Below are 13753 nucleotides of genomic sequence, written 5' to 3'. Positions count from 1 at the left end.
TGGCTTCACTCCCTCCAAGTGGCATTGTGAATTTGATCATGCACTGACTTAATTTAGGGAGGTCTATGCATATGACATAGAGGATAGTTTCTATTTAAAAACTGACTTTCACTTGAAATACATTCCCTGTCACTCCCTACTCTAAAAGCTAATTGCTGCAGTGTTTGTAGCATAGCAATTAACCTTTGGGTTGTGTCCATTATGGTTGTATCTATTATGGTTGGCCAGAAATAATAGACCTTCTAATTACTACCTCCAGTATTACTGGAAAAATAAAATTTTCAGTGCAGTAGTAACATGACACTGCAGGAAAGAGCCACATATTTTAATGACAGTTTGATGTATAAGACTGCCTCTTTAGAGCTCTGGTATAGTCATTGCAAATAAAGAGATTCATAATGCTAAAGAAAAGCAGCCTCAGCTCTACTAATGATTTGAGTTACATTTTGTGCCTGTGAGTTTGCCCTGCTGAGTTTGTTTTTAGTGGATTCAAACCTACCATCTGGTCATTTTAAATATTTAGTATGTTATCCTTTTTTTTTTTTAACCAAAGCAGCCAGGTTAAGTCGAATATTAGAAATAGTATTTTCCCTTTATAAAGCTTGTAGCATCTAGAAAAGGGCTTCTTGCCCCAATTTAGTAATTTAGACAATAACTAAATTAATTTTATTTGATGTACAGAACCAACTTTATACCAATTATGGATCATGGGCTGCTAATAACTCTGATTTTAAAAATTACATTAAAAACAAATGGATTAGAATAATTAATATTGTTAAAATGTCCAGAGTACCCAAAGCAATCTATAGATTTGATGCAATTTATATCAAAATTTCAATGGCATTTTTCAAAGAAATAGAAAAAATAATCCTAGAAGTCATACGGAACCACAAAAGACCCTGGATAGTGAAAGCAATCTTGAGAAAGAGGAACAAAACTAGAAGCACCACACTGTCTGATTTCAAACTGTATTACAAAGCTACAGTAATCAAACCAGTATGATGCTGGTATAAAAACAGACCAATGGAACAGTAGAGAGAGCCCAGAAATAAGCCTATATATAATACAGTCAGCTAATCTTTGACAAGGGCACCAAGAATGTACAATGGGCAAAAGATAGTTTCTTCAATAAATGATGTTGAAAAAACTAGATATCCACATGCCAACAAATGAAAGTGGGCCCTTTTCTTATACAATGTAAAAAAAATTAACTTGAAATGGATTAAAGACCTAAATGTAAGAGCCAACACTATAAAACTCCTAGAAGAAAACATAAAGGAACAGCTCCTTGACATTGGTCTTGGCAATAATTTTTTTTTTGATATGACATCAAAAGCACAGGCAACAAAAGCAAAATTTCCTAAGTAGAACTACATCAAACTAAAAAGTTTCTGCACAGCAAAGGAAATAATCAATAGAATGGAAAGGCAATCCTATGGACTGGGAAAAAGTATTTGCAAACTACATATCTGATAAGGAGTTAATATCTAAAATATATAAGGAATCCCTACAACTTAATAGCAAAAAATACAAAACAAACAAACCAAAATCAAACCAACCAAAGAACAAATAATTAAAAATAGGCAAAAGACCTGAATAGATGTTTTACCAAATAAAACATTCAAATAGCTAATAAGTGTATGAGAAGATGCTCAACATCACTAATCATCAGGGAAATGCAAATTAAAACCACAATGAGATACATCTTATACCTCTTAGGGTGGCTATTATCAACATGATGAGATAAATATTGGCAAGAGTATGGACAAGAGGAAAACTTGGCACACTACTGGTGGGAATGTAAATTAGTGGAGGAACACCTCATTTCATTGCACTTTGCTTTATTGTGGTTCATAGATACTGTGCTTTTTACAAACAGAAGATTTCTGGAAACCCTGCATGGAGCAAGTCATTGGTGCCATTTTCCCAGTGATCTGTGCTCAGTTCACATCTCTGTGTCACATTTTTTAATTCTTAAAATATTTCAAACTTTTTTATTTTTATTATATCTGTTATGGTGATCTGTGATCAGTGATCTTTGATATTACTATTTAATTGTTTGGGAGCATTGTGAACCATGCCCATAGAAGATGGCGAACTTATTTGAAAAATGTTGAGTATGTTCTGACTGTTCCACCAACTGACTGTTTTCCCCATCTCTCTCCCTCTTCTTGGGCCTCCCTGCTCCCAGAGTCACAACAATATTGAAATTAGGCCAATTAATAATCCTACAGTGGCCTCTAAATGTTCAAGTGACAGGAAGAGTCACATATCTCTCACTTTGAGTCAAAAGCTGGAAATGATTAAGCTCAGTGAAGAAGGCACATTGAAAGCTAAGACAGGCTGAGAGGTAGGCCTCTTGTGCCAAACAGTTAGCAAAGTTGTGATGCAAAGGAAAAGTTCTTGAAGGAAATTAAAAGTGCTACTCTAGTGAACACACAAATGATGATAAAGCAAAACAGCCCTATTGCTGATATGGACAAAGTTTGAATGGTCTGGATAGAAGAACAAACCAGTCATAACCTTCCCTTAAGCAAAAGCCTAGTCCAGAACAAGGTTCTAACTCACTTCAATTCTATGAAGGCTGAGAGAAGTGAGGAAGCTGCAGAGCTAGCAGAGGTTGGTTCATGAGGTTTAAGGAAAGAAGCCGTCTCCGTAACATAAAAGTGAAAGGTGAAGCAGCAAGTTCTAATGGAGAAACTGCAGTAAATTATCCAGAATATCTAAGATCATTGATGAAGGTGGCTACGCTAAATAACAGATTTTCAATGTAGACTAAATAGCCTTATGCTGGAAGAAGATGCCATCTAAGACTTTCATAGCTAGAGAGAAGATGTCAATACCTGCTTCAAAGCTTTTAAGGATAGAATGACTCTCTCATTAAAGGCTAATGCAGCTTTAAGATGAAGCCAATTCTTATTTACCATTCCAAAAACCCCAAGGCCCTTAAGAATTATGCTAAATCAGCCGGGCATGGTGGCTCATGCCTGTAATCCCAGCACTCTGGGAGTCTGAGGCAGGCAGACTACAAGGTCAGGAGTTCGAGATGAGCCTGACCAACATAATGAAACCCTATCTCTACTAAAAATACAAAAACTAGCCCAGCATGGTGGTGCACGCCTGTAGTCCCAGCTTCTCGGGAGGCTGAGGCAGGAGAATCACTTGAACCTGGAGGTGGAGGTTGTCGTGAGCCAAGATTGTGCAACTGCACTCCAACCTGGACAACAGCAAGACGCCGTCTCAAAAAAAAAAAAAAAAAAATTATGCTAAATCCACTCTGCCTGTGCTCAATAAATGAAACAACAAGGTTTGGATGACAGCACTTCTGTTTACAGCATGGCTTACTGAGTATTTTAAGCCCACTCTTGAGACCTATTGTTCAGAAAAAAAGATTTCTTTTAAAATATTACTGCTCATTGAGAATATATCTGGTCACCCAAGAGCTCTAATGGAAATATACAAGGAGATTAATGTTTTCATGCCTGCTAGCACAACATCTATTCTGCAGCCCATGGATCAAGGAGTAATTCTGACTTTCAAATCTTACTATTTAAGAAACAAATTTCATAAGGCTATAGCTGCCAGAGAGAGTGATTCATCTGATAGAGCTGGGCAAAGTAAACTGAAACCTTCTGGGAAGGATTCACCATTCTAGATGCTATGAAGAACATTCATAATTCATGGGAGGTCAAAATATCAACATAGAGGCTGGGCGCAGTGGCTCACGCCTGTGATCCTGCACTTTGGGAGGCTGAGGTGGTCAGATTCCTTGGGCCCAGGAGTTCGAGACCAGGCTGGGCAACATGGCAAAACCCCATCTCTGCTAAAAGTACAAAAAGTTAGCCAAGCATGGCGGCACATGCTTGTAGTCCCAGCTACTTGGGTGGCTGAGGCAGGAGGATGGCTTGGGCCTGGGAAGTTGAGGCTGCAGTGAAACAAGATTGTGCCACTGCACTCCAGCCTGGGCAACAGAGCAAAACCCTGTCAGAAAAAAAAAAAAAAAAAAAAAAAAAAAACCATAAATGAGAGTTTGGAAAAAGTTGATTGCAATCCTCATGGATGACCTTTGAGGTGTTCAAAATTGAAGTGGAAGAAACTGCAGATGTGGTAGAAATTGCAAGAGAACTAGAATTAGAAGTGGAGACTGAAGATGTGACTGAATTGCTGCCATCTCATGATCAAACTTTAATGGATAAAGAGTTGCTTTTTATAGATGAGCAAAGAAAGTGGTTTCTTGAAGTGGAATCTACTCCTGGTGAAGATGTAAATATTGTTGAAATGATAGCAAAGAATTTAGAATATTATGTAACTTAGTTGATAAAGCAGCAGCACAGTTGAAGAGGATTGACTCCAATTTTGAAGGAAGTTCTGTGGGTAAAATGATATCAAACAGCATCATTTGCTTCAGAGAAATCTTTTATGCAAGGAAGAGTCAATCAATAAGGTACAATTCATAGTTGTCTTATTTTAAGAAATTGTTACAGCTGCTGTAGACTTCACCAGCCATCACCCTGATCATATCAGTCAGCAGCCATCAACACCAAGGCAAGACCCTCCACCAGTGAAAAGATTATGACTCACTAAAGACTCAGATGATTGTTAGCATTTTTTAGCAATAAGGTATTTTACATTGTTTTTTAGACATAATGCTATCACACACTTAATAGGCTACAGTATAGTGTGAACTGGGAAACCAAATATGCACTAGGAAACCAAATAATTATGTGACTTGCTTTGTTGCAAAATTTACTTTATAGTGGTGATCTGGAACCAAACCTGAAATATCTCCTAGGTATGCCTGTATGCCAGATGGAAAACAGTATGGAGGTTCCTCAAAAAATTAAAAATAGAACTACCGTATAATCCAGCAATCATGCTTATGGTTTATATATCCAAAAGAACTGAAGTCAGTATGTTGAAAAGATATATGCATGTCCATGTTCATTGTAGCATTATTCACAATAGCCAAGATCTAGAAACTACTTAAGTATTTGTTGGTGGATGAATGGATGAAGAAAATATGATATAAGTATACAATGAAATATAATTCAGCCATAAAAGAAGGAAATCCTGCCATTTGCAACAACACAGATGAACCTGGAGGACATAATACCAAGTGAAATAAGCCAGACACAGAAAGACAAATACTGTAAGAGCTCACTTATATGTGGAATCTAAAAAAGTCAAAATCATAGAAGCAGCAAGTAGAAAGGTGGTGGCTAGGGGGTGGGAGATAGGGGAAATGGGAAGATGTTGGTCAAAGGAAAAAAAAATTCATCTTATGATGAATAAGTGCTGGGTCAGGTGCGGTGGCTCACACCTGTGATCAGCACTTTGGGAGGCCGAGGCGGGTGGATCACGAGGTCAGGAGATTGAGGCTATCCTGGCTAACATGGTGAAACCCTGTCTCTACTAAAAATACAAAAAATTAGCCAGGCATGGTGGCAGGCACCTGTAGTCCCAGCTACTTGGGAGGCTGAGGCAGGAGAATCGCTTGAACCCGGGAGGCAGAGGTTGCAGTTAGCCGAGATTGTGCCACTGCACTCCAGCCTGCATGACAGAGCGAGACTCCAGCTCAATAAAATAAATAAAAATAAGATGAATAAGTTCTGGGGATCTAATGTACAGCATGGTGACTATAGTTGTATACTGGATTATATACTTGAAATTTGCTAAGAAAGTAGATCTTAAGTGTCTCACCACACACACACACACACACATACACATACCACAAAATTGTAACTATGTAAGGTGATGAATGTGTTAATTAACTTGATTGTGGTCATCATTTCACAATGTTTATGTGTATCAAATCATTACATTGTATGTCTTGAATATACACAATTTTTATTTGCCAAGTCTACCTTAATAAAGCTAGGGAAAAAGAAATACAAAAAATAAGCACAATGGGATAAGTATGTATCATAGGTTGATAAGTGAAGGAAAACATGGAGTTAAATTTTTAGAGAAAGTGGAATTAAAGAAATATGACTATATTTCAGTTCAATAGAACAAATTTTATAGAGGAGGTGGGCTTTGGGGAGCTACTTGAATATAAAATTATTGAGAGATTTGGTGTTCCCAACATGGTGTGTGGATGGGGAGATGGGTTTAGAGGCAGCGATGGGATAATTTAATACAAAGGATCTTGTATGTTCTCACCTGAAGGCAGAAGCAGATGTACTATTAAAAATGAAGCTTAAGCATCAGGGACCTTTCCAAGGCTCTATCTAATTTGATATTATGGAATCTTACATTCTTTTTCTTTAAAAAGTCTCAAGATTGTGTAAGCTTTAAGAAACTCACAATCAAAATTCACTCTTCTTGAATGGAGGAAAATAACATAGTGGAGACCAGGGAAGTTGGGTAATTCAGATGGGTGTTGAGGCAGTTAATAACATCTAGAAGAGTTTAACTAATTTCTCCTTTGAAAGGGAGAATGGTGGAAGAGGAAGTTGCTGATATATATTTTTTTTGAATAATAAACCTTGTATTATTAGTTAACTTTTGTATGCATAAATTTGACAAAACTTAAAACTATTTATTTGTTTATTTATTTGCGGGGAGATGGAACCCTGAGCAGCCCATGTACATGCAAGATCTTTATTGCAGAGATCTTCAAACCAGGTAAACCCTGTCAGCTTTTGTCCCTCCACTCCTTCCTCCAATCTGGAGATCCTTGCTGCCAAAGGAAACTCCTCTCTCATTGCCTGGCCTGGCCCTCCACCTTCTCCATTAATGATGAGGAATTTCTTTTTATCAAACAGTCCTCTTCATTATCCTCTTTCCCTGGGTTGGATTTTCCCCCACACTGCCATGTCTGAAAGTAGAACTGAGTTATCCTCAAGGCGGATTCAGCCTCCAAGTAACTCCACCAATGAACAACTTAATTCACAATAAAAACATGGGTCAGTCTTGACTCTTTTTAAATGTAAATTTGGATGACCACTTTTATTTTTAATTTTAAAACATGGCCCTAACTAAAATGATTATACTTTTGCTCAAATTGAATGGATTATAATCTTAAAGATATTATTCAAAAGAAAGAGATGATTTAAACAAGAATCTTATTAATAAAACATTTCTATCTTAGTAAGAACTCTGGATAGAATAAATGTCTTTAATTTGATTAACAAATTCATCATAACATAAATGGCAATAAGAGAATTACATGGGACGTTTAACAACTAGAGACATCCGAGATTGTAAAAGCCATTCTGTGGTCTTACTACAGTTACAAGACAAACTGAAAGTTTGTCTTCCTACATAAAATTTTCTTAAGTTAAAAACACACACACACAATTGGCAGGTCCAGGCTTGAGTTGGGTGAGACTGGGATATAATGAGAGGGACAGAGATAGAGAGGGGAGATAAAATATATATTTCCAAGCAAGTATAAGAAACTATTAACTTTGGGTCCCTTATGGCTGCATTTAACAAGTGGGAGTCTGATGTGGAAAGGAGACTGTTGCCTTTCTTTCACATCAATCATGCATGACTTTTATAAAAACACTTTGGAGGAAAATAGGAACATTTCACAGTATAGTATACACACAAGAGCAAAAGGCAAAAATGAAATAAATACACAAAGGTAAAAACAACAATGAATACCATACAGAGTTATTAAAATGGTCAAAATCCAAAGCAGTGACACCACCAAATGCTGGCAAGAATGTACAGCAACAGGAACCCTCAATCTTTGCTGGTGGGGATGCAAAATCATATAGTCACTCTGGAAGACAGTTTGGTCATTTCGTATAAAACTAGACATACTCTCACCATATGATCCAGCAATTACACACCTTGGTATTTACCCAAAGGTGTAGAAAATTTATGTTGACACTAAAACCTATACATGGATGTTTATAGCAGCTATATTTATAATTGTCAAAACTTGGAGGTAACCAAGATGTCCTTCAGTAGGTGGATGGATAAAGTGTGGTACATCCAGAAAATGGAATCCTATTCAGCACTAGAAAGATGGGCTATCAAACCATGAAAAGACATGAAGGAACCTTAAATGCATATTACTAAGTGATATAAGCTAATCTGAAAAGTCAAAATACTACAGTATGATTGCAACTACGTAGCATTCTGAAAATATGGAAAACTATGCACAGGCGAAACTACGTAGACAGTAAAAAGATTGGGCTGGGTGTGGAGGCTCACGCCTGTAATCCCAGCACTTTGGGAGGCCAAGGCGGGTGGATCACCTGAGACTGAGGTTGGGAGTTCGAGACCAGCCTGGCAAACATAGAGAAAACCCATCTCTACTAGAAATACAAAAGTAGCCAACCGTGGTGGTGCATACGTGTGATCCCAGCTACTCAGGAGGCTGAGGCAGGAGAATAGCTTGAACCCAGGAGGCAGAGGTTGTGGCGAGCCGAGATTGTGCCATTGCGCTCCAGCCTGGGCAACAGAGCAAAACTCTGTCTCAAAAAAAAAGATTGGTGGTTGCCAGGGGTTAGGAGGGAAAGAAGAATAAATAAGCAGAGCATAAAGGATTTGAGGGCAGTGAAACTACTCTGTAAGATACCTAATGGCAGATGCATGTCATTGTGCATGTGTCAAAACCCACAGAATATAAAACATCAAGAGTGAACTCTAACACAAACTACAGACTTTGGGTGATAATGATGTATCAGTGTAGGTGCATGGATTATAACAAGTGTACCATCTGGTGGGGGATGTTCATAGTCCGGGAGGCTGTGCATGTTTGAGGGCAGGGGGCGATATGGGAAATCTCTGTATTTTCTGCTGTTTTGCTGTGAACCTAAAGCTTCTCAAAAAAAATACAGTTGAAAAGGAGAGAAGAGGAGAGGGGAGGGGAGGAGGGGACAGGAAGGATTCCATGAAAACTTCCCAGAACAAGACTGACATCTTGCTTTCGAGAGTCTAGTGGTTAAAGGGTGGAAGGGGTTGGGGGCGGCTCCTATCTGGGCCTTAAAAAGGCATGGGCAAGAGGAAGTTGAAATTACCAGAGTTTCCTAAAACATTAGTTACATAGTGGGTGAAATTAAAGCAAGGTCTGTGCAGACACACAGGCATTGACACTACTTTGCCTAGACGCAGTGGTCAAATCCCTAGCAGTGGGTGGGGGGGTAGGGATGGGGGTCCTAGGGGATTCCCACTGCCCCACATTAATTAAGTCAACAATTACTATGCTGTACTCTGTGTGTGTGTGTTAGGGGTGGGGAGAACTGCACCAGGGCCCCGAGAGGTATGTGGGAAAAAAACCACAATGGCAGGGAAATAAATGATACTGCCTCCTCTAATGGGGAAATTAGATAAGGCAGAAGAAATTTCTAGAAAAGTGTATATATCTTGGTCATGTTTCATCCAGTTTTGGAAATGGAATTTCCATTTAAGATATCTCAAAACAGAGAGCTATATACTACCAGACTTTGCAGAAAATGTTGGAATAGACACATTCCTTGGCTTTTTTCCTGTTGGGCTGGTTTAACTGTAGTTGAAATGTTGGCAGTCCACTGTATTCAATAAGAAAAACAGGGGTTTAAGACATTTTGTAATTATCTTGAGCTTCAGGGAGACTATATCTAGGAGAAAAAAAAAAAACCTGACCCATCTTGGATGTCAGGCATGATTATTAAACCTGCTTTTTTAACATTTTATTTAGCATTTGATTCCCTGCTTAAGACTTTTGCATAAGCTCATCTCATATGTTTCTTAAACCTGATTTACACACATTTCCAATTGTGAATAGAATGGAAACTCTCATATTGGAGAACTAATTCTCTTTTGGAAAAGGAGTGTTTCTTCTGCTTGCTCCCATGTTTTTGGTAATGAGTCTTTTTTTTTTTTTTTTTTTTTTTTGGAGACAGAGTCTTGCTCTGTCGCCCAGGCTGGAGTGCAATGGCCTGATCTTGGCTCACTGCAAGCTCCGCCTCCCAGGTTCATGCCATTCTCCTGCCTCAGCCTCCCAAGTAGCTGGGACTACAGGCGCCCGCCACTACGCCCGGCTAATTTTTCATATTTTTAGTAGAGATGGGGTTTCACCGTGTTAGCCAGGATGGTCTCAGTCTCCTGACATTGTGATCCGCCCACGTTGGCCTCCCAAAGTACTGGGATTACAGGCATGAGCCACCGCACCCGGCCAGTAATGAGGCTTTTAAAACATTTCTCCTGATCATAGATTCTAGGTTTCAAGCTTAACAGTGAGATTACTCAGAAATAGGCAGTAAGAAAATGACTTTCAGGTGGGAGAAACGTGGAAAATGAAGGAGATATTTGGTGACATCCCAGACTCTGTAAAGAAAGCCTGGTGAAAATAATAAGGAAATGCAACTACTAGGTTTTGTGAGTGCAAGTATAGTCCCTGCACACAATCTTCCCGTTAGGACAGCTAGCAGGAGGCAGTGTGGTGTGGCTAATAGCAAGAGCTGTGGCTTTAGACTTTTTGGGTTCCAATACTGGGCTGGGCATTTACTAACTCTGTACCTTAGGTAAGTTTCTTAAGTTCTCTGCCATGGTTTCTATATCTGTGAAATCAGTTTCATAACAATAATCAAATTTTCGCTACTTGTTGTGAGGCTTAAGAATTAATTTGTGGCCGGGTGCGGTGGCTCAAGCCTGTAATCCCAGCACTTTGGGAGGCCGAGATGGGTGGATCACGAGGTCAGGAGATCGAGACCATCCTGGCTAACACGGTGAAACCCCGTCTCTACTAAAAAAATACAAAAAAACTAGCCGGGCGATGTGGCGGGCGCCTGTAGTCCCAGTTACTCGGGAGGCTGAGGCAGGAGAATGGCGTAAACCCGGGAGGCGGAGCTTGCAGTGAGCTGAGATCCGGCCACCGCACTCCAGCCCGGGCTACAGAGCGAGACTTCGTCTCAAAAATAAATAAATAAAAGAATTAATTTGTGCAAAACACTAAGACTATTGCCTGGCAAGTAGTAAGATGCCCAATTAATGTTGGATGTTACTATGTCCATTGAGGAAAGGCCCTGGAGGCCTTCTGACATACAGGCAGATGATAGTGGCATGAACTATTCTGACAGGGACATCAGGCCTTCCTTTTATCTTCCCTTCATGTCAGGAGGTGCCTATGAGAATCATGCAGCAACCATTTCTTACTGCCCTTGAGTTTATGGGTCAACTAGTTGGTTCTTCTGGTCTCCGCTGAGCTTGCCCATGAATATGTGGTGAGCTACAAGGCAACTAGATTGTTCTGCTTCTAGAGGTTGGCTAGCTATTCACTGGGACATTTCTATTCTCTTCTATGTAGCCTCTCATCCTCCAGCAGGCTAGTCTAGCTACAATTTGTTCACTTGGTAGCCTCAGGGTTTCAAAAAGGAGATTGAAACTATGCAAGGCCTTTTGAAGCCTAGACTTAGAACTGGCATGAAATGTCTTATGCTGCATTCTTTTGGGCAAAGCCAGTCAAAAGCCAGCATAGCTTCAAGGGGTGGGGAAATACCACCTCTCAATGGGAGGAGCTTAAGAGTCATCTTACAAAAGAGAACACATAAAGGGAAGGGAATAACTGCAGCCATTTTCCAAACAATCGTCTACACTACACAATTTAATAATTTCTTGTTCAGCATTTCTGGCATGTGGTCATGTACTTGGAACATCTTCAAAAATGGGTAGGTCACTGTTTTACTAGGCAGTTCTCACTGTGGGAATGTTTTCCCTTATTATCCCTTTGTAGAGACACAGACTCACAGAATCTGAATCACAGAATTGAAGGTCATTCAGGCAGTGGACTCTTTGAAGCCAGGTTCCTGTGCAGGAAGCCACAGGAAGTCGGCAATTTCCACTGATTTGTCCCAGTTCTACCTTTTGGAGCAAAACAAAACATGTATTTGTTACTCATTTGTTTTTAAGAGCTTCTAATCAAGGTCAACATGGGCATTACATAACAGATACATGCTCCATTCCAGCCACTGTTTATTCATGGTCCTATATTTATTTATGTGCTCAATATATATTAAGCAGTTTCCATGGGTCAGGAATGCATCTTAAGGTAAGTAAGGTGTGGGGCTTCAAGTCACTTAGATGTGGATTTAAGCCTCATTTTACTATCTGCCAACTGTGTGAGACTGGGGAAAGTTATTTAATTTCTCTAATTCTCAGTGTCCTCACCTAAAAAATGGGTATGATTATCCCTACCTCACAGGGAAATTGCGGTAGTTAAATAAAATAACAAATATAAAGTGTCTGGCCTATACTGGACACTCAGTTAATGGTAGCTATTAATCATTATTATTAAGGGGTAATAATATTCTGGATATGTTTTCTGTGATCTCACCATCTTCCGTTGTGGTCTCAAATTATTCTTCATGTCTTGACAATGCTTCCTTTTTTGTTTTTCAGACAGAGTCTCTCTCTGTTGCCTAGGGCTGGAGTGCAGTGGTGCCATCTTGGCTCACTACAACCTCCACTTCTCAGGTTCAATCCATTCTCTTGCCTCAGCCTCCTGAGTAGCTGGGACTATAGGTGCCTGCCATGATGCCTAGCTACTTTCTAAATTTTTAGTAGAGACGGAGTTTTGCCATGTTGGCCAGGCTGGTCTCGAACTCCTGACCTCAGGTGATCCACCCCCTTCGGCCTTCCAAAGTGCTGGGATTTCAGTGTGCCTGGCCAATTTTCATATTTTCAGTAGAGACGGGGTTTCGCCATGTTGACCAGGCCGGTAAACTCCTGACCTCAGCTGATCCACCTACCTCAGCCTGCCAGAGTACTGGAATTAAAGGCTTGAGCCACTGTGCCCAACCAACAACACTTCCTTCTTTAGAATGAGTATTGTTCTGCATATACACTAGAGTATAGCATAGTGGTTTGAGGAAATGGCCTTTGCAGTCAGACTTATCTGTATTTGAATCCTGGCTCAGTCATTTACTAACTCTGTTATTTAAACCCTCAACCTCAGTGTATAAGTCTATAAAACAAGAAGAAGAATTCAAAGCTTTGGCATGAGAATTACAAGAAAGAAGGTATATATAACCCTTAGCTTGGTGCCTGACACCTAGTGCGTCCCTGCACTGCCCACTCTCCACTAAGTGGAAGCTGTGCATTTTATTCAATGCATTTTTGTTATGAGCAGCACGGTGCCCTGGAAAGAATCAGAAGAAAATGGGTCAATTCACTCCAGCTCTTGGAGTCTTCAGCTCAATGTGTAAGGAAGGGGACCAGTTCTGTGGTCCCCAGGTATCTGATAGCCCAGCAATTGCTTCTTCCAGATTGTTCCTTTACTTCCTTTATCAGAAATAGAATTATGTAGTAGTGTTGGAGTATAGAAAGTGCATGAAAATGGAAATTCGCAGCCCTTCCAGATGAAATAATCGCATAATTGTGAGCATCTTGGCTACCTAGGAATGTGCCAGGCCACTCTGGCTTTGATGATCAAGTATGACTATCTGGAAAGTCAAAGTTGGAAAGAAATTGCCCTCTTTGTCCAGGCATTATGCCAGGATTAAACAGAATGGTGTTAAACAGAATACGGGCCATCACAGCAGCTGTAACTGAAAGGGCAGGCAACTAGATAGTCTGTTTTGAAAAGCACTAATGACCAGGGGCTAATTTCCTTTCACTGGCTACATATTGTTCAGAGGTGGAAAGGAAGATTGGAGCAAATTATTCACTTCCATATTCTAGTGCCTTAAAATGGTTTTTAAAAATCTGAGTCTTGGCAAATGATTTCCTTAAAGATAACTCCCCCAGACATGATGAGTAGATTTAATATGAGGAGAGGATTGCAGAACAATTGTGGGACTTGTGACTTTTTTAATGT

Source organism: Piliocolobus tephrosceles, chromosome 7 (assembly GCF_002776525.5).
Source record: "Piliocolobus tephrosceles isolate RC106 chromosome 7, ASM277652v3, whole genome shotgun sequence".
In the NCBI taxonomy this organism is placed as follows: domain Eukaryota; kingdom Metazoa; phylum Chordata; class Mammalia; order Primates; family Cercopithecidae; genus Piliocolobus; species Piliocolobus tephrosceles.
Note: the sequence above shows the minus strand (reverse complement) of the source record.